This window comes from Cinclus cinclus, chromosome 7 (assembly GCF_963662255.1).
Source record: "Cinclus cinclus chromosome 7, bCinCin1.1, whole genome shotgun sequence".
Classification (NCBI taxonomy): Eukaryota; Metazoa; Chordata; class Aves; order Passeriformes; family Cinclidae; genus Cinclus; species Cinclus cinclus.
In genome coordinates this window covers 33,734,444-33,753,086 of record NC_085052.1, presented here as the reverse complement: position 1 = coordinate 33,753,086, position 18,643 = coordinate 33,734,444, and positions in this window count along the sequence as shown.

Sequence of the window (18,643 nt, the reverse complement as noted above, 5' to 3'; positions counted from 1 at the left end):
GGCAGAAGCAGCTGCTGAGCCTCGAAAATGAAACCTAGAGAGGTCTCATGAACGACGGTGGGCCGGAAAACGCTGCTGCTGCCGGTCCCCCTCGGGGAGTAGAATGCTCTGGGGGAGGTTTTTGCCAAAAAAAGAGGAAAAAAAACCCAAATGATGATGCAGCTGCTTAGTGTGGGATGCAAAACCAGGAGACTTGGCATCCCCGCCCAGCAGAAAACACCCGCCCCCAGACTTTCCTTCAGTGCCTGAATTGGGGCGCTGCTGGAAACTGCTCTGAGTTGCTCCAAACCCACGCCCCAGATGAAGATTTTGGGGAGCACGGCTGCTGTTTCGGTTCCCAGTGTGCAGATTTACACCCCTAAGCCTTTCTGCTGGCACCTGCCACCTGCCCACCGCTTTGAGTGGGTGACGCTGCTCGCTCCTCCCGCCTTCTTGGCCAGACTTTTGGTGACTCAGGGAAAGTCTATTTAGCCTTGGCTTGGCTCCACCAGCGCAACTCCAGCAGCCCATCCCATCCTTGATTTTGGGGTGAAGGAGGGAGCCAGGCAGAGCCCCATCCTTTGGGGGGCCCCTGGGGTTTGCTGGAGGGGACATGTTCTGGCCAAGTCTCGGTATCTGCAGCCCCCAGCAGAGCGTGGAGTGGGAAAGCCCTGTCACGCACTGAGTCACGTCCCAACCTCTCCTGCGTCGTGCTCGGCCAAAATGTGCATTTTTTAGTGCTGCTCGCTGAATGCCCCTCCCCCCCTCCCCCCCCCCCCATGGCTGGGAAGGAGGGAGCATGGACAGGAGGGGTGGGATGTGATCTGTGGCCAGGGCAGCATCCCATCCTGTCGGGTTCCCAGTCCTCTCTGTGTGCGGATCAGGAATTTCTCAGCTTTGAGCAAACCACTCAGCTCCCGAGGCTTGGCTTCCAGCCATCTCATTTCCCAGCAAAACCTTCTAAAAAGAGACATCCACACCCACGCACCCAGGAAAATCAGGATTTAGTGGGATGCAGGGACTCTGGAGAACCCTCCCACAGTGGTCCCCCAGCTCCCCCCTTTCAAGATCCCCGGCACACGTGTGTGAGCGTACGTGCATTTAACAGCTCTGTTAGTTTAGTTTGTCATCACGCCTCTCCTCGGACACAGGCCAGCAGTCGGGGCAGGTGCCTTTCGCCAGCCACCCCCCGTATCCCCCCTCCTCGGTCGTGCCCCCTCGATGACAGGACTTGTCAGAGTATTTGAGCAACCGTGAGAAAAAAAAATCAAGTACACAAAGTCCTCGGTGTGCAGCCGGTCTCTCAGCGCCCAGAGGAGTCACGGCATCCCAAGGGGCGGTGATCTGCATCCCTGCCCTCACCTGGGGCTGGGGACAGTCCCGGATTGGGGACAGTCTCCTTGTTGCCTGCAGCACGAACACACAAGGGATGGCATCCACCGCTTCCTCAGACAAATCCCTGGACAATGCCAGCCCGAGGTTTTCCCCCTCTAATGCCCCCAGCTGCCTGACCACAAATGAGCCACAGACCAGGAATTATTCCCAGGGATGTCACACAGAACCATGTCCGGCAGCGCTGGCAAAACCCTCGCTCAGAGGCCCGGGGCAGGCACAATTCATTAAATAAACAGCCGGCTGCAAACGTCCTGCCTGCGACCCGCGGGGCGGCAGCGGCAGGCGCAGGGGCCCTGGCAGGGCTGAGCCCAGGCTCTGGGGACGCGAGGGTGACCTGCTGAGGCTGCCTGGCATCCTAAATCCCTTCCTCGCTGGGGCCCGTGAGGTGCAGCCCGGCTGGGGCACTGCTCAAAGCCACAAGCTTCCCTTTGTGAATGGGAACAGAGGGGCTCTGTGTCCCCTGCACGTTCCCCTGCAGGGCGCTGCTGGATGAGGATGGGATGGATGAGGAGAGCCATTAGGATGCTGCTGCCGCCCCAGGGTGCCCTGCCAGTGTCCGCCCCTGGGGAATGCACCTGTGTGAGCAGATGGATGGATGGATGGATGGATGGACATCATCCCTGGAGATGGCAGGCAGCATCCTCTTGCTCATCCCAAAGCAAAGTGGAATAATTTCCAGGAATGTTAAACTGAGATGTCCCAGACGGTAGCACCCACAGTTCAGATGCCACTCCCTGCCTTTTCCTATCCTCAGGCTTTTCAATTCAGCAGGGATGGCTGCAATTCCCATTGTGGAGATGATAACAGGATTTAGGGATTTCCCGGATTAGTTAAAACCAGAAAAGGAGCCTTTTTTTTGGGTGGTGTTGGGGATTTTGTTCCCATGCAAATTGGCCCAGGTGGGATATGCCACTACCAGCAAGTTAACTTAACGTTGCCACAGCAAGATGGATGGACTTGGACAATAATGGAGACATCAAATCATTCCAGTCTGTTGGAGCAAGTTGGTTCATAGAATGGATGCTCCCACTGGTGGTGAAAGTGGGGTGAGGAGATCAGAGGCCCTGTGAGAGGAAGGAGGGATAGATACTCCTGTCACCCTTCTGCAGGGCATTCCACAGGACTGCCTGACTGGAAGAGCAGAGCCAGCATTTTCAGCTTGGTTTTGGGAAAGGGAAGGTCTTACACAAAGTCTTGGGGCTCTCATTCCCCAACTCTGGCTGCCCTGAACCCCCACCAGGTGAGATCCAGAAAAGAAACATGCCTGTGGCTGCCAGGGGCAGCCAGCTGGAGGTGAGACTAGATGAAGTCACATTTTCCTCTGGTGACTCAACAGGCAACAACTGAGCTCTGAGCTCAGAAAGGCAGTGAAGCACCCATGTGCAAGAGTTCCCTCCCTGCCTGAGATCCTTCTGTCCATCCAGCTCCCATCCACTCCCATGCAACCCTCCATGAGCTCGCTGCCCTCAGCACTGCTGCTCTGAATAATTCCCTCCATGGTCCTTTGCTTCATCAGACTTCCAGCAGACACTCGGACCAGCAAAACACAGGGGCAGAACAACAAAGAGATAAAGAGCACCGGATTATCTGCTCTTCGTGCTGCTCTTTGTCTACAACCTGGGGAAAAAAAACCTCTCTGTATTTACTCTTTCAACTATTTCCGCTCCCAACTTCCTCCCGAGGCTGGCCTTGGGAAACGTGCCACCAGAGCTTCCCACTTTGCTTTCATCTCCCAGCAATTTTCATCCTGGTCCGGGCTCTCCTCCAAGGTATGGCACAAGCACAGCACTGCTTGGGTTTGCCCTGCAGCGCAGCTAAGGAGCCTGTCCAGGCAGGTACTTTTTGGTTAAAAAACATGTCTAGTCAAGCTTAAAAAAGGAAAAAAGGGGGGTAAAAAAATCACCTCCTACAGTGTTTATAAAGTTGCTGAGAATAGTCACAATCCTCATCAAATTGAAGCCTGGAAACTGCCCATTGAAGGAGAAAGTTGGGAATGGAAAGTCCTTCTGACTCAGAGGTTACACTCAGGAGCAGCAGCAGAAGCAGGTGTTGGTATGAACAGGCACCACTGGAACGACTTTGTTTTCATTGCAGGAGCTTTCACACTCCAGGTGCATGAGGTTGTCTCCTGTCCACTCCTTACTGTCCCACCTGCTCTCTGCGATGACCCAGATAAGCTGTTCTTGTTCCTAGTGTCCCAAAAACCACCGTGAGAAGGGGTGTACAGGCTGGCGAGGGCACAGTAATGTTGGTGACAGGACCAGCACAGGCTTCATGGCCAGGACAGACCGGTCATTTCTCTCCCTCACCTTGGTGGTATCCAAAGACAGATGTTTTCTCCTGACCCAGCAGAGAGGAGAGCTGCTGCTCCCGCCCCTGGTGAACCTGATGGGACTCAGTGACATCAGTGCTGGGCGTGGGGGTAAAACACGTTCATCTGCCAGGCAGGGACCAGCCTCTGGAGTTAAGGTAAAACACCTTCAGCCTTGAAACGACCCGCTGGAAACCACAGACACGGCCGATGTGGGGTTTGCAGCACCACCTGCAGCAAAGGTGAGCGACTGAATGTGCCGAACTGCTGGGCAGCGAGGGGGGCTACAGAGCAGACCCCCAAGACGGGTGAAAGCACTGCCCGGCCCTGTTCGCCCGGCGCTGGTGGCACAATGCCGGCTGCTGTGCGTGCCGGTGGCCCTCGGCCGCGCTGGGAACCGCAAATGCCCTTCCCTGCTTCAATGAGCCCTTTCTTTGGGGCGCGGAGCCCACGGTCCCTCCCATCGCCCCATACTCCTTCTCCTCACTGCTCCACGCTCTCCTGGAAGCTCCTCCGTCAAACCCACCCCAAAAAGCAGGGATAGGGCGCTCCCTGTGCCCGCCTCTGCTCCCCTTTCAGCTGAGACAAGCGTCTGTCGCGGTCCAGGGATGCAGAAGGGACTGGTGGCAAAAGATGTGGGCTGTGGGGGGGGCAGTGACCCGTGCTCGAGCCAGGAGACTGGGGCTGTGAAATCGAGCCGTACGCTGAAGCAACATGGCAGATGTGGGAAAATTGCAGAGTTCAGTCCCTGTCCTGGTGTAGTGTCGTAAATTGTTGGCTGTGGAAAAGGAGACACTTTCCTCTAAAGCCAGCCTCGGTGCAAAGGCAGTGGGGTGCGGGCAGCTCTCCCCAGTGCGGCCGGGAGCAGCTCCTGAAATCCCGGCAGGCTCTGAGGGGGATCTCTGCTGGGATGGCCTTTTCCCCCCAAGGCATCCCCATGCTATCCGGGCCCCGCCAGTCCCAGCTCCGGCAGAAATGTCTCTACTCGGGAGCCGGCCGAGGGCCAGCGTGCCCCGGTGGCCCCGGGACAGGAGGGGAAAGGGTGCGAACAACTTTCCAGTGTTCCCTGGTAGGGGCTGACAGGACGGATGATGCAACTCCGGAATGATTGTGAGAAACTCTCCTTTTCCAAAGACTCCTCTCGCCCCAGCCGCGCTCCGCTCCGGACGGAGGCTCGGCGCTGCCGCCGCAGAGCTCGATCCTATTCCATTGATTTTTTTTTTTCTTTTTTTTTTTTTTTTTCCCCCTAAAGAAAGGCATGGGGAGAGCTACTGAGCAGTCATGTGCTGGGAGGACTTTCAGCGGCAGGGCGCTGGGATCCGGCTGTCCGCCGAGGGGAGGGAGGCAGGGGAGGAGGGGAGACACCGCCGGCGCTGCCCCGCTGCGGGAGCGGGCGGCGGGGGGCCCCGCACCGAGACAAAGGAGCGGCCGAGGCCGGAGGGCGCACAAAGGAACCGGCGGAACCCGGGGCCGCCCCACGGGGGGGGGATGCGGCCACCGAGCCCCGGGCTCCCCGCCGGCCCCGCTCCCCCTGCTCGGGGGCGCGGCCCCTCTTCGCACGCCCAACTTCCCGCAACTCCCCGCCGCGCCGAGAAAGAACGACCCGATCCCCGCCGCCATCCTCCCCCTCGCCCCGGGGCTCCTGCTGCCCATCCCTCCGGTCCCAGTCCCCGGCTGCGCTCCGGCCCCGGCCCCGTCGGTCCCGACCCCCGCTGCACCTACCCGGCGGCGACCGCTCCGCGGGGCGAGCTCGCCCGGTCCTGCCTCCTGTGCGGGAGGAGGGAGAGCAGCGGGTCCCCTGCTTTTCTTCACGGTGCTGTCATCCTCCCTCCCTCCCTCCCCTCTTCCCTGATTCCCTCCCTCCCCTCTTCCCTCCCTCCCTCCCTCCCTCCCTCCTTCCTTCCTTCCTTCCTCCCTCCCGGGGCAGCGGCGGGGGGAGCGATCCCGGCGCCTGGACGCGGGTCCCGGGGCGGGGCCGGGCAGGGTCCCCGGGCCAGGCCCCCGCTGACCCCACCCCGACATGCCACGCCAGGAAACCGAGAGGTGCCGGCCCCAGCCTCGGCATCGCTGGAAGGGGCCGCTGGGGTGGGGAAAGGGTGGAAGTGGGGTCCTGAGAGCTCATAGGCATCCCGCGAAATTGTCCCATCCGGGTCAAAGTGAGACCCCTCCCGGGCACCACGGCGTGATTTGGGCTGTAGGCTTGCTGCCCAAAGCAGGGTCACACTGGGGTGGTCACGGCTTTACCCTACAAACCTCCAAGGATGGAGCTAGTACAACCTCTCTTTAGGCTCACTGTCGTACTGGAGAAATTTTCTTCTTCTGTCCACTCCAAACCTCTCCTGCCTCGGCTCTCACCATCCCATCATGTGAGGAACCTAGCTCCAAATCTGTGACCACCTTGTGGCAAGGTTCCTCTTTGCTATGCTCAGCTAAAACTGGCTTCAAGGTCAGCACCTTTCTCCCCAAACTCCACTTTGTCCCCATTCAGGAGCTGTGGGGGGGTTGGCACCACTGTGGTGTGCTGTGCTGGTGAGGTCACATCTGTGTGCCCCAAGAGGGCAGGGAGTGAGAGCATCCTACTGGGAGCAGCGCGGGAGCATTGGGGGATACCGGCTGTCACTGTCCCTGCAGGGCAGGCTTAGGGTCTGGAGCATTAAATCCTATGGAAATTACTATTTTGGCTGAAGTACAGAAATTCACCCAGCTCCCTCAGAGCTCTGTAATGTTAGGTACCGAGGAGCTGAAAGATAACTGGCTCTGCAAGCAGAGAGAGATCCAAAAAACTAGTCCACATAAAAACTTTCAGCCTTCATTCACATTCCTGGCATAGTTTTTCTGCTACGCATGTGGCATAGACAGTAAAATGCAAGTTAAGTGTAATGACCGACATCGTTCACTGCTCCTCAGTGGCTTCCTGTGAGCCAAGGTGATGGGGATGGGTTTGCATGGAGAGTGCCAGCATCTGGTGGCACAGCTAGTATGCAAACAGCAAGGCAGAAAGCCTGGGTGGGATGTTCATGGTCTTCCTTCCTTCCTTCCTTCCTTCCTTCCTTCCTTCCTTCCTGGAATCCTTCCTTCCTTCCTTCCTGGAATCCTTCCTTCCTGGAATCCTTCCTTCCTGGAATCCTTCCTTCCTTCCTGGAATCCTTCCTTCTTTCCTTCCTGGAATCCTTCCTTCCTGGAATCCTTCCTTCCTTCCTGGAATCCTTTCTTCCTGGAATCCTTTCTTCCTGGAATCCTTCCTTCCTGGAATCCTTCCTGGAATCCTTCCTTCCTGGAATCCTTCCTTCCTTCCTGGAATCCTTCCTTCTTTCCTTCCTGGAATCCTTCCTTCCTGGAATCCTTCCTTCCTGGAATCCTTCCTGGAATCCTGGAATCCTTCCTTCCTGGAATCCTGGAATCCTTCCTTCCTTCCTGGAATTCTTCCTTCCTTCCACTTTTTCTCTTTTCCTGCTTTTAGCAGGCACCCACAGCCAGTGGCTCTGCAATCCAGCTGCAGATAGATAGGCAGGATAGCTCTGATAACTCCAGGGGATGAAAGGCAGTATCCCGGGAACTCTGCCTTAACAAGGCAAACCCAGGGCTGGCAGGATCAGGCCTGTGTAGGCTGTCAGGTTGATCATGTCATAAAAGAGCAGATAAGTCTGGCTGACCGCACACCACAGGAGTTTTGTGGGGTTTTGAGATGTGGTGAAACAGTTTTAAGCTCCTCGCTTGTTATTTCAGCTGGAACGGGGCATTCTGCCTCGAATTTTGTGGGCAAAGATCTTGGCAAAAACACAACCCTGACACATAAATAATTTTGAGAGGCTGGTGGGCAGTTGAACATCCGTTCTAGTGGGGTGTCACTGTCTTTGCAGGATGCGTTTGTGGAGGGTGGCAGGAGCACAGGAGGGGACACTCCCGGCTGTGGGGCACAGCCTGAGCCCGGGGCGCACTCCCTGCCTGCTCTGCATGGGGCTCGGGATGGAGATCACCTTCCCGCTTCATCAATAATAAAGCTGCCACGGGGAGGAACGAAGTGTCCTCTTCACCCCTCACACCGCCGAGAGAGGCGGCGAGAGAGGCAGGGAGTTGTGTTTCCTCCGCCCTTCGCTCACCTGCGGGATCGCATTCCCTTGGTCCCATTCCTGTTCCCCAGGGATAACAGAGACGCTTCTCGCTCCCTGTGTTGCACATGGAGCTCCTTTGCGGGAGGAGGCAAAGGAGCAGACCCCAGAACGACATCAGGAGCAAGGAAAGGGCGACGTGTCTCTATAGCAACCGGGATGCTCTGGGCTTTCGGGAAATTGAGGCATCTGCTGCTGGTTTTATGCCCTTGGTTCAAGCTGATGATGTGGCAGTGACCAGGTTTGGGCTTCAATTTATAAAAGCCTCCGCTGTTTTATTTAGTTTTTGTTGTTTTTTTGTTTTGTTGATTTTTTATTTTTTTTCTCTGTTAGCACCAGAGCAGCGTCTACCTAGGACATTGGGATGATAAAAAGCATTGTCCCATCTCACAGGATCTGCTTCAACAATTTGGGTATAAAATGGAGGTACGCCATTGTTTTTTTGGGCGGTAAAATCTACTTAGACTGTAAGAGACAAAATGGGGGGGGTGTGAGGGGTGGAAATTTGAGTTAGTCTGTAGGGAATAGAATTATTTGTCATAAAAATTAGGTAATCAACAGGTAGGAAAAATCTTGCCTAGTAAACTTTAGGTGATCTGTAAGGCACAGCAAATATTTTGGGGGTGAGATCTGAGATGATCTGTAGGGGTCAGAATGACAATATTCACAATAATCTAGAGGTAATCAGCAGGGGTTTTTTAGTGGTAAAATGTAGGCAATCTGTCAGGGAGAGAATGAACATTTTGGGGATAAGATGGAGGTAGTCAGAGGGTTCTCTTGATTGTAAAATCTGTGCTGATCTGTAGAGAACAAAATTTACTTTTGCAGGCTAAACATGAGGAAATATCTAGGGGAATAAGTCTTCATCCCAGATTATTGCACAATATCACCTTTTCAGTTTTAAAAACATTTAACTCAATGAGCAGCAGGATTGATCCATGTCCCAAATCACTTCCACCTTTCTTAAACACCAGTGGCTTCATCTACTGGGACCAGAAAGCAGTAAACCATGCAAAATAAATGTAGGGAGAGATCAGGGAGCTGCAGATTGGTGTGGGTTGGAAAAAACCTAAAAGATCACCTAGTTCCAACCATGGAATCTATTTATCCTGCTATATTATCTACAGCCCTTTGAGCTGGTATGAGTTAAAAGCAAATATCCCAATCCTCAGGGAACAGGCTAACTTGCGCTTTCCTTTGACATAATAAAGCATTGCTGTTTCTGCACCTTTTTGAGTCTCCAAAGCTTGTTTAAAACAGAACGCCTCACATGGATGCTGTGTGAGAATAGAAAACCCCAAAGGATTCCATTTATCGGCAGAAGACTTTACAATTCCTGCTTTTTTCCTTTTCCTGTGGAATGCAGAACTAAGAATTGAAACTTTTCTAGGTTATTTTTGTTCGGGTGGGTTTTTTGTTTGTTTTTTTGTTTTTATGTTTCTATGAATAATTAAACACTTCTATTCCCTCCTACTGGGAAACCTCTCTCCTTGTAACCACCCTCTCCGCCGCTGCTGGGTCCTATGTCAAAGAAGGCTGTAAAAAAAGCCAAGCTTGGAAACTCGGTGTTTTTACCCCGTGTTCAGAGCCCTGGGTGCCGCTGCTCCTCTCACCGCTCTCCTGCTGCCACCTGCCGACCGCCCGCCGCCCCCTCGCCTCTTGGCGAACTGGTCCCAGTTTAACAGCCGCAGCCCTTACTGGAGCGGGTGCTGCATTGGGTTCGGAGAGTTCCTCTCCCAGGGAGCCGAGCTCTCCCCGCGCTTCCTGGCCCTGCAGGGTGGGAGGGGAAAGCGAGCGCTGCCAGACCCCACATATGCTTTTTCTGTTCCTCCTTCCCCATCTCTTCGACGGATTAACCCAAAAAAGCTCCTGTCTGCTCCCTGCCTAACCCTTGTCTCTCCTGGCAGTGCCTATTCCTGTCTCAGAGACTCTGCTGGTGTTCCAGGCACGATGCACAGCCCTGGTGCGTCAGTTGTCGAGGGGAGGATGTTGCCATCAAAGAAGAAAAAGCAAATTGCCCACAAAGAGGGCAGCAAGCCCAAACAGTGGCCCTGGCGACAGGACCCAGGGCTTAGGGGAGATGACGGCCAGCAAACAGCATGAAAAGGACTGCCCCCAAGCCAGCAAGATTTGTGTCTGCTCAGCACCCGAGGAAGGAGTTCTGCTCTCCATGGAGAACTGATACTGGGCCAGTTTTTATCCAGTACCTGTGGACACGGCTGATTTCTCATGTTTGCTTCCCTGGCTGTCTGGCTTGTGCAGCCCCAGCACATCCCACTGTTTGAGCTCTCCAGAGAGACTTTCAGTAGATCTTTCCCCCACTTTTGCGGGTGGGATCTCAGTGGGAATCGAGGTGCTTACAGCTGATGTGCTTTTGACTGAGCTCCACTCTCCCTTCCCTCACCGCCTCCTTCAGCCCCCCACAAACGTGCAGAATCTTCAAATGACCCTGCACCTCATTTTCTGTTCCTTTTTCAATTCCGCTTCTCTAAAACTGCTGAGGGCGAAACAAAGAAGTTGGTTTATTTTTAATCATCGCAAACACTTTCCAAACCTGCAACGCAAAAGATTCACTTTTGACATGATGAGAGCAGCTGAGCCAGGGGGATTTCTGTCAAGAAGAGAGGCTGGCAAGCCTTAAAGTAGTGACACCGGTAGAAAAAGCCTCTGATGTTCCCTATCCCAGCAAGCCAGTCTGCTGCTCTCCCAGGTGAGCAGGAAGCCTTGTGCTTTCTGGTTCGGTTTTTGAAGTTTCTGTCACAGAGGAAAAAAGGCAAGTGAGAGGAGAGGGGGGATCACATGCAGACTGCAAGTGCATTTGTACCAGTGTCATTGGCTCTGGAGCCAGTGTAAAAAATGCCATCATGTGGCTGTCTGTATCTCAGTAAAGTCAGCAGCATCCTCAGCTGGGTAAAATCTGTGTCTCCCTGCTCTCTACAGACATGAAAACTCCCCATCTGACCAACCCACTTTCCCAACACACCATTCAAGGAAGGAAACTCTAGGATCAACCAAGTACAGCTCATTTTCTTTCTGACCAGCCCGTGTGTGAAGAGAAAACCCCAACAAAAAGGAGCTGCTTGTGCTAAATGGCTGCAGTTTTCCACTCTGGGACACAGTGGGAGAGCAAATGTCTGCAAAACCGTGACTTGTCTCGTTCTCTCACCTCCAAACAGAAGAAGTGAGAACCACTTTGTACTGGAAAGTTCTGAGCACAAAGAAAACCCAAGGAGTGACTCAGGGTTTTGGGTGCTGAGCTATTCAGTCAAGGTGCCCACTGGGTTTTACTTGGGATGCACCACACAGGGCCACAGGCACAGACCAAAGTGTGGTCTCTGCTGCAGGCTGTCCTCTTCTTCTCCTCACCCAGAACAACACAAGTCCTAAGAGGATGGAAATAAATTCTGGCAACAGTGACTTATTAATATCTAAGCCAAACCCTTGGTGTCAAGATGTTTATGAAACAGTGTGGTTTTATCAAGGTGTTTTCAAATGCTGACAAAACCTTCAAGAAGCCCGAGGTTGGAGGAGGTTCACCAGTGAGGTTTATCGGTGCAGCTTATTTCCTTGCACTAATGTGTTATTTGTATCTCATCTTTTGTTGCCCTGTCATTTCATGGGGTGCTTAAATCCACCTGATGCAGGGGAAGGACCATCTGTGCCCTCTTTCTGTCCCGGACACATGCTCCCCTCTCCCTCCCTTTGTGAGACCCGTGGACAAGTAAGCCTGTAATCTTGTATTTTATTGCCTTTCCTTTGCAGGGGGAGTTTATTGTTGGATCCCCCTGATCCTCCTGATCTGGCTGGATCAGGAGCTGATCAGGTCTACTCAAGGTAAGTATGGCAGAGAAGCCCCTTCCAGCACCAGCTCAGGCATGCAACAACCACTCAGCCCCTGTGTGCCTTCTGATAATCCCCTAAAGTCATGCTGTGGCCTTGTGGGTCTGTTTACCAAGGGAAGATAACACCTCTGCCTGGAGAGGTGATAACCAAATCCTCACTGCTTTACACACAATGAGGACACCAGGACCTTTGGAGCCTTGCTCATAACAGAGAAGAGTCTTTCCAAAAAGGAATCTGAAACAAAAGCACTGAAGCAGATAAAGGACAGAGAACCAGTATCTGCCCAGAAGCTTCAGGAGTTCTCTGGGATGTCCATAGGGTCATGCAAGCCCTGCAGCTGGACCTCTGGAAGATGCACCTATAGGAAATGGCACTGCTGCATCCTGGTAGTCCGGAAGGATGGAACTTGCTTCTCCACCTTGGCTGCTCTAGTCATGCTGGGTCTCATTTGAAAGCTGTGCTGTGGAATGAGAGATGGTGTGTGACACAGGGCAGGACCCTCCTGGTACAGAACCCAAGGGTCTCAGGGAGAGAGCAGGGTGAGGTCCACCAAGATCACCTGCTCTGTGTGCACACCTGGAGGAGGAACCACTGCCGCCAGCAGGGAGGCTGTCATTACAGCAGCTGTTCAGAGCAAGCTGGGGAAAGCCAGATGCTTTTACTAGAAATCACTACAAATTCCACATATCTTCTGATCGCCCCAGGCAGCAACAGCAAAACCAAGTAAGAGCAAAACCTGTTTGCTTTCTAAGCTTCCCTGTGAGACAGGGGCAGTTCAAACTTGATAATCCTCATTTTTATAGAAAAAACAGTTTCCAGATCTCTCAGGGTTAACTAAGTCTCATTTGCAGATCTGCTAGCAAGAACAGAACATGGTTCTGAACCTTGAACTACTAAAGGAGTGCAGAGAGAGACCAGCTGCAGCTGAGCATGAGAATTACAACCTGAGGGAAAGCAGTTGTTGGATAAGTTTTAAAAGGCACTTGCAGTGGCCTAGAGAGGGGAAATGGAGATGGTTCTTTTTCAGCAGGGCTGTGGTAGGTACATGAGGTGTCTTGGGTTGGATTTTCTCCCTGCCCTTCCACAAGAGCTGGGTGTGACCCAGTGTGTTAAACCAGGAATACCATTTGCTGCTCTCCACAGAGTGGGGGGGTTTGCCTTTTTTTTCTCCTCTCTCTTCCATGGGCTCAGCCATGCTTTTGTTTGTTGATGACTGGGTTGCAGTGCCCAAGGTTGAATGCCAACTCCTACGCCTCTCTGCCCTTCCCTGGGTAAGGATAAGAAGGGTTTTGTTTCTCCTTTGACGTTCACCATGGCAAACAAAGCTCAGTAGAATGGTGAGTTTTACTCCAGCTATTTCCTGGCAGTAGCTGAGCTTGTGTGGGTACACGATGCTGACTTTCTTAGAGCCAGGATTAACAAGCTGAGGGTGAAAATAAGCCTTTATTGATTTTTTTCTTTCTGTGTAGAGCAAGTGTAAAGACACACATGAGGTGATAACCATGGAAATTGTGATTGCCATGGAAAACCAAGCTGCCAATACTTCATTAGTCAGTACTGCCCATGGAATTCATAAAACATTTCTATTGCCTGCGTTGGCTGCTTTGAGGAGATGCTCCAATGTTCCCCCAGCTGCTGTTGGGTGAACAGTGGGAAGGACACAGGAAAGGAGGTTGCTCCAGGGAATCCTCTTGTGAAATCCAAAGTTATTGAATCATACCTGTTTGCCCTCCTTGTGCCACCATCCTGGTGAGTTTTTTCCCCTGGAGTGAAACATGCTTTTGCTTTATGAAATTGGAAGGTGAAGAAACCCTAGAAGAGGCTCAGGAATTTTGCTGTGGCATGCTTGTCAGACTTGGAGGAAGCAAGTGGTGAACACCATGCTGGGCAGCTTGCTCCAAACTGTTAAAAGCCCAGATTTATCTGGGACAGTGAAAGAAGGGGATCGAGTCTCGGGCTGTATTTTTACCCTTTTGTAGAAAAGGGCAGCTATGACTTTGGGTGTGGGTTGTATCCACTGTCTTGATGAAGAAAGACCTTGTGGTGGGAACCACAGTAGCTGCAGTTGCCACTTCCCCGCTGTGGTCTTGTGACTTTGTTTAATCCCAACCCATGCCACTTTTGGCCACAGTGACTGGTGGCTGCTGCTGCAAACTTCACTGAAATCTACAGCCTGGCTTAAAAGTCCTGGGCCATGAGCTGAGGTGAGATCCCACTGAGGAGGTGCTGCCTGATGCTTTCTGTGACCTAAAAAAAGAGCTGTAGACCTTGCAATAGCACAGAATCCAGTGAGCAGGAAAGCAGCAGTCCCTGCCTGACTTCTCAGGCTGTTTATTAAGATATTAAACTACATGATCTTCCTGTCCTATTCCTTCTCTCTTTCCTACACAACAGATCCTAGCTCATGCAAAGTTTTGAGGACAGTTTACTTGGGCTCTTATTTCCAGTCCAAACTCTTCTGTTTTACACCTTCTTCCCCAAATAATAGGTTCTATTTAGTGCCTTCCTTTTTGCTTTGGAAAATGAAGGAAGAGAAAGCAAGTATTTCAACACAGAAGGAAACTGTGTGAAGAAGGTCTGGGAGAGGGTGAGTGTGTCTCCTCAGCCTCGTTCCCCACAGCAGCCTCTGTAGGTGTTCTCTGCCAACTCTTATTTTTCCTGCAAAAAGCTGTAATTCTTTGTGCTTTTCCCTAAAGCTGTAGCTCCTGGAATCCCGTGATTACCTAATCACTTCTGTGTGAGCCCAAATTAGTCACAGTAGATGGAAAACACTGGATGGCAATAATCTCACTGCTGAAAAAGCCCTAAGAGTAAAAAAAGCTGCTAAGTGTAATCCTCGAAGACCTGTAAAGCAGAGACCAAACAAAAGGAACTCAGCTCCATTATTTTGTATATATATTTTGTTTTATATATTAAAATTATATTAAAAATCGATTATATGCTTTCATTTGTTTTCTTCCTGGATAACCTAGATGTATAGTTCTATTTTTTTTTTAATTTAGAAAAAACATATTACTTTGCATTTATAAAAGGAAACCCTGCTTCAAAGGTTGTGGCAGAGATTTATCTGGCTGCAATCTTACTTCTTATGACCTTGACAAGATGACACAATGGGAGCAGGAACAGAATTCTGCATCTTGGTGCATATCCTTTAAAACATTGATGAGTTGGTTGATTCCTTTGTATTTAGGAGGAATCATCTGTTTTTCTGGCAACTCTGTTGCTGTTCCAGATCTTGCTAGAGCTGGTCAGAAATCACGAGGGGGAAAGCCTTTATGGCTGCTGATGCTCTTTGGCTTGATCTACTTGGTTTGAAGTATCAGTTGCCTTGGGACATGCTTTGCCTTGAAATAAGAGTCTAATCCAAGTAGTACCTAAAATGCTGAGGAAACCTGGAAACAAAACGCAGCTTGTAACTAAAACGTACAACTTGTGACAGCTGACAAAGGAAATACTGAAATGAGAATTAGCTGCCGTGATTTGAAGTTTCATGTTACACTTTGCTTGGGAAATCCAGTGTACTCGATGTGACCCCTTCTGAAAATTAAGTTGTGGCAGAGCTGAACGTGGGAAGGAATGCAGCCTGTGACCATGCCAGTGTTAATTGAGAGCTCTGCTGTGGCATGGCTGCCAAAGGGGGATGGTCCTCGATGCTTTCACCCCGTGCTGTGCCACAGGCGTTCAGACAGTGAACGGGATCCAGGCAAAAAACTGCCTGGGGAGAGGAAGGGATCACTCGTAAAGCCAGACCAGCCACTGGGCTCGGCAGTGTGGGGTTGTTTGTGCTGATGCCAGGGGCTGAGAGGCTGAAAATGTGTAGGGTCACAGAATCACAGCATGGTTTGGGTTGGAAGGGACCTTGAAGGCCATTTTGTACCAAACCTCCCTCATGGGTGGGGACACCTCCACTGGACTGGGTTGCTCCAAGCCCTGTCCAACCTGGCCTTGGACACTTGCAGGGATGGGGCAGCCACAGCTTCTCTGGGCAACCTGTGCCCACCCTCACAGGGAAGAATTTCTTCATCAGATCTTACCTAAACCTACACTCTTTCAGTTTGAAGCTGCTGTAGTCTCTGTCTTACAGCCCATCTGGCTCATCATGTGCTGTTCTCTGCACCCTGGGCTGATTCAGGTCTCTGATCCAGTCAAGTACCATCTGTTTCTGTGGGTCAGGGTTGTGTTTTTTGGTTGTTTCTTTTTTTGTGTGCGTGCCAGGAGGAGTGGGACAGGTCCCATGTGCCTGCCCTGGCAGCTGCCGGTGTTGCCAAGCTGCAGCTCTGCCCTTGGATGCAGTCCCTGCAGCACTGCCATCCCATTTGGAACATGCTCTAATGCTTTCTGCTCTGGGAAGAATATCAGAGCAGGAGCTATTTCTCTGCAGCCTGTTAGTGGTGAGGAAGGCTGGGAGTCTGTGGGTGTCTGTCTCCACTCCAGTGGGACCCACAAGTCAAACCATTTGGTGAATCACAGGGAGGCTGCTCTTGAGCTGGAATAAACTTCAAGCATGTTCAAGGCTCTGCACGAGGCTGCCAGCCTATAATTTGTGGCTGGCTTTGCTGCTTCCCCTCCTCCTTCTGCAGTCTGAGTGGAAATGCAAAAGAGTCTGGAAGCCAAGCTCCTGCAGAAAATGCCTCTCTTTATTAATTTCACTTGTTTTGGTTTTTTTTCTTTTGCAAAGAGAACGCCTCTCCTGCAGAGCTGGCTGTGGCTGCAAAACCAGAGCCTGCAGGGGCCTCTGGCTGGCCTCCCAGGATTGCCAAACAGAGATTCCTCACGTGCCCCACTTATGCAAAGCGCAGAATAGGGTGCCAGGAGGGCAAGGTGACGTGGAAGGAATTTGTGTGCTGTAGGCACGACAAAACTGAGCATCAAAACCAGCCAGGCTCTGGTGCTGGCCCAGTCCAACTGGTTGGTAGGGGAGGCAGCTGGAAAGTGAGTCATGTGTTTAGCTGCAGGAAAGTCCCTCACTTGGCTGCAGCTTTCTGAGCTCTTCCTACTCGCTTTCTCCATGCAGAGCATGCGCCTCCCAGAAAATGAGGCTAAAAACCAAGTTTAGGCTGGGGAAGGCCTCCTTCTCCCTCAGCCACAGCCAAGTGACTCAGCTGTATGTCACTACAGACAAGCCACGATCCCTCCTGAGAAACCTTATCTGGGAGGTTTATCTTCAGGCAAAACCCCAAATCTCAGCAGAAGCTCAGCAAAAGCAGAAGGCAGACAGTGGCTGGTGACTGCAGCTCACATGTGTGAGCTGCACCTGGTCCCAACAGGCTGAGATATCCTTTGGAATTTCCCACTCTTCCAAACATCCACAGCGGGTGCTTGAACTCCTGATGCTGTTTTATTTTGTTTAATTCCATTTTTAAGTGAGAAAACTAGCAGACAGTATGGCTAGACCAGGAAAGCTAAGTCATGGAGACAATTTGTTATTGCCAAGTATTATATGCTGTGTGCTTGAGAGAGGAAAAAAAATAGTTTCCAAATCAATGGGAATTGGCAATGCTCCAGGAGAACCTGGGCTAGCCTGAAATGATAACAGACTGGGGGTAGAACCTCTTAGCTCCAAGCTACTCCTTCCTTCCCCCTTGTCCTTCAGCTCCCAGAAGAAAAACACCCCGCCTGCTGAAATAGCTCTCCCGTTCTAGACAGTCTTACTTAACTTCCTTTTAAATATTCTTCACAAAGATTTTTTTTGGGTGTGTGTTTTCCTAGGTTAGTAGGTGGCCGCTGGTTGGAAAGTCAAGGTGCCTCGTCAACACTTTATGTACACTCATGAGATAAGGGCAGCACGCTGAGCCCTGCCTAGGCAAGGTGGCTTTAGAGCCAGAGTAAAGGTTGCTTGTTTAGTCTGGCTAAAATTGGGGGTGCCTGGTGAACCTGGCTCCAGTTTGGGAATTACCTAAGAACCTGGATGCCATGGTGGTGATAGCAGAAGCTCCAAATGAAGCTCTCTTGTAGAGGGGCAAAGGCCCTGTGTAAGCATCAAGTTTTCCTGAGGTGGTTTGTGAAGAAAATAATGGTGACTGGGGTGTCTTAGCTTGGCTTTTAAAAGGTCCTTATGAGAAAAGGAGAAATGTGTGTTATGCCGTGTGGTATAGCCTGGCAAAGTGAAACAGAACAGATCCACTTCCTCCTAACCTTGCAAGTAAACCTTGAATATTATCAACAAGTTTGGTGCATGAAAAATGAACATGTAGCTAAGGACCTAACAAGGTAAAAATGTGTGGCTCCAGCTGAAGGGCAATACCTGGAAGGTCCTCATGAAGCTGGTGGGATAAACCTGGAAGAGGCCAAGCTCTTAGGATGGGATAAGTTGGAGGCCACAGGGGACACCCAATTCCAGGCTGAGCTGGTTCAGTTTGTTGGTCCAGTCAGGAACTTTTTTTTTTTTTTTTTTTTTTGAGGAGTTGGTTTAATCAGTGCAAGGGGCAAGGCAGGAATAACAGGCTGGGAGATAGTGAGTGGATTCAGGCTGTTGTTCTTAAATTACACTTTTAATTGCTGTTCATTTGGACCACAGGGATATCTGGCTTCCCTGCACAGCAAGGAAAAACCAGTATTCCCATTGCCTCCCAAGCAAGATGGGAAGCCTGTGAATGGGAAGTGACAAATATCCAACAAGATGTTTGCTTCGGCAGAGACCTCACAGCACATCCCACTATCTGAAGGAGCCCACAGGGAAGCTGGGGAGGGATCCTTCATCAGCAATTGTAGTGACAGGACAAGAGGGAACGGGTACAATTTGATGGAGAGGCAATTTAGGTTGGTTATTAGGAGGAAGCTTTAATTACGAAGAGGGGGTGGAGGTAGTAGCACAGGCTGCACAGGGATGTTTGTGGATTCACCATCCCTGGAACTGCTCAAAGCCAGGTGGGAGACAGCCTTGACCAACCTGGTCTAGTGGGAAGCGGCTTTGAAAAGCTGCATTCCAACCCCTTAACACTACGTCTTCAGGTCAGCGCGTGCCTCCATCAGATGCTGCCAGCCCGGCTGCTCTACATGGGGAAAT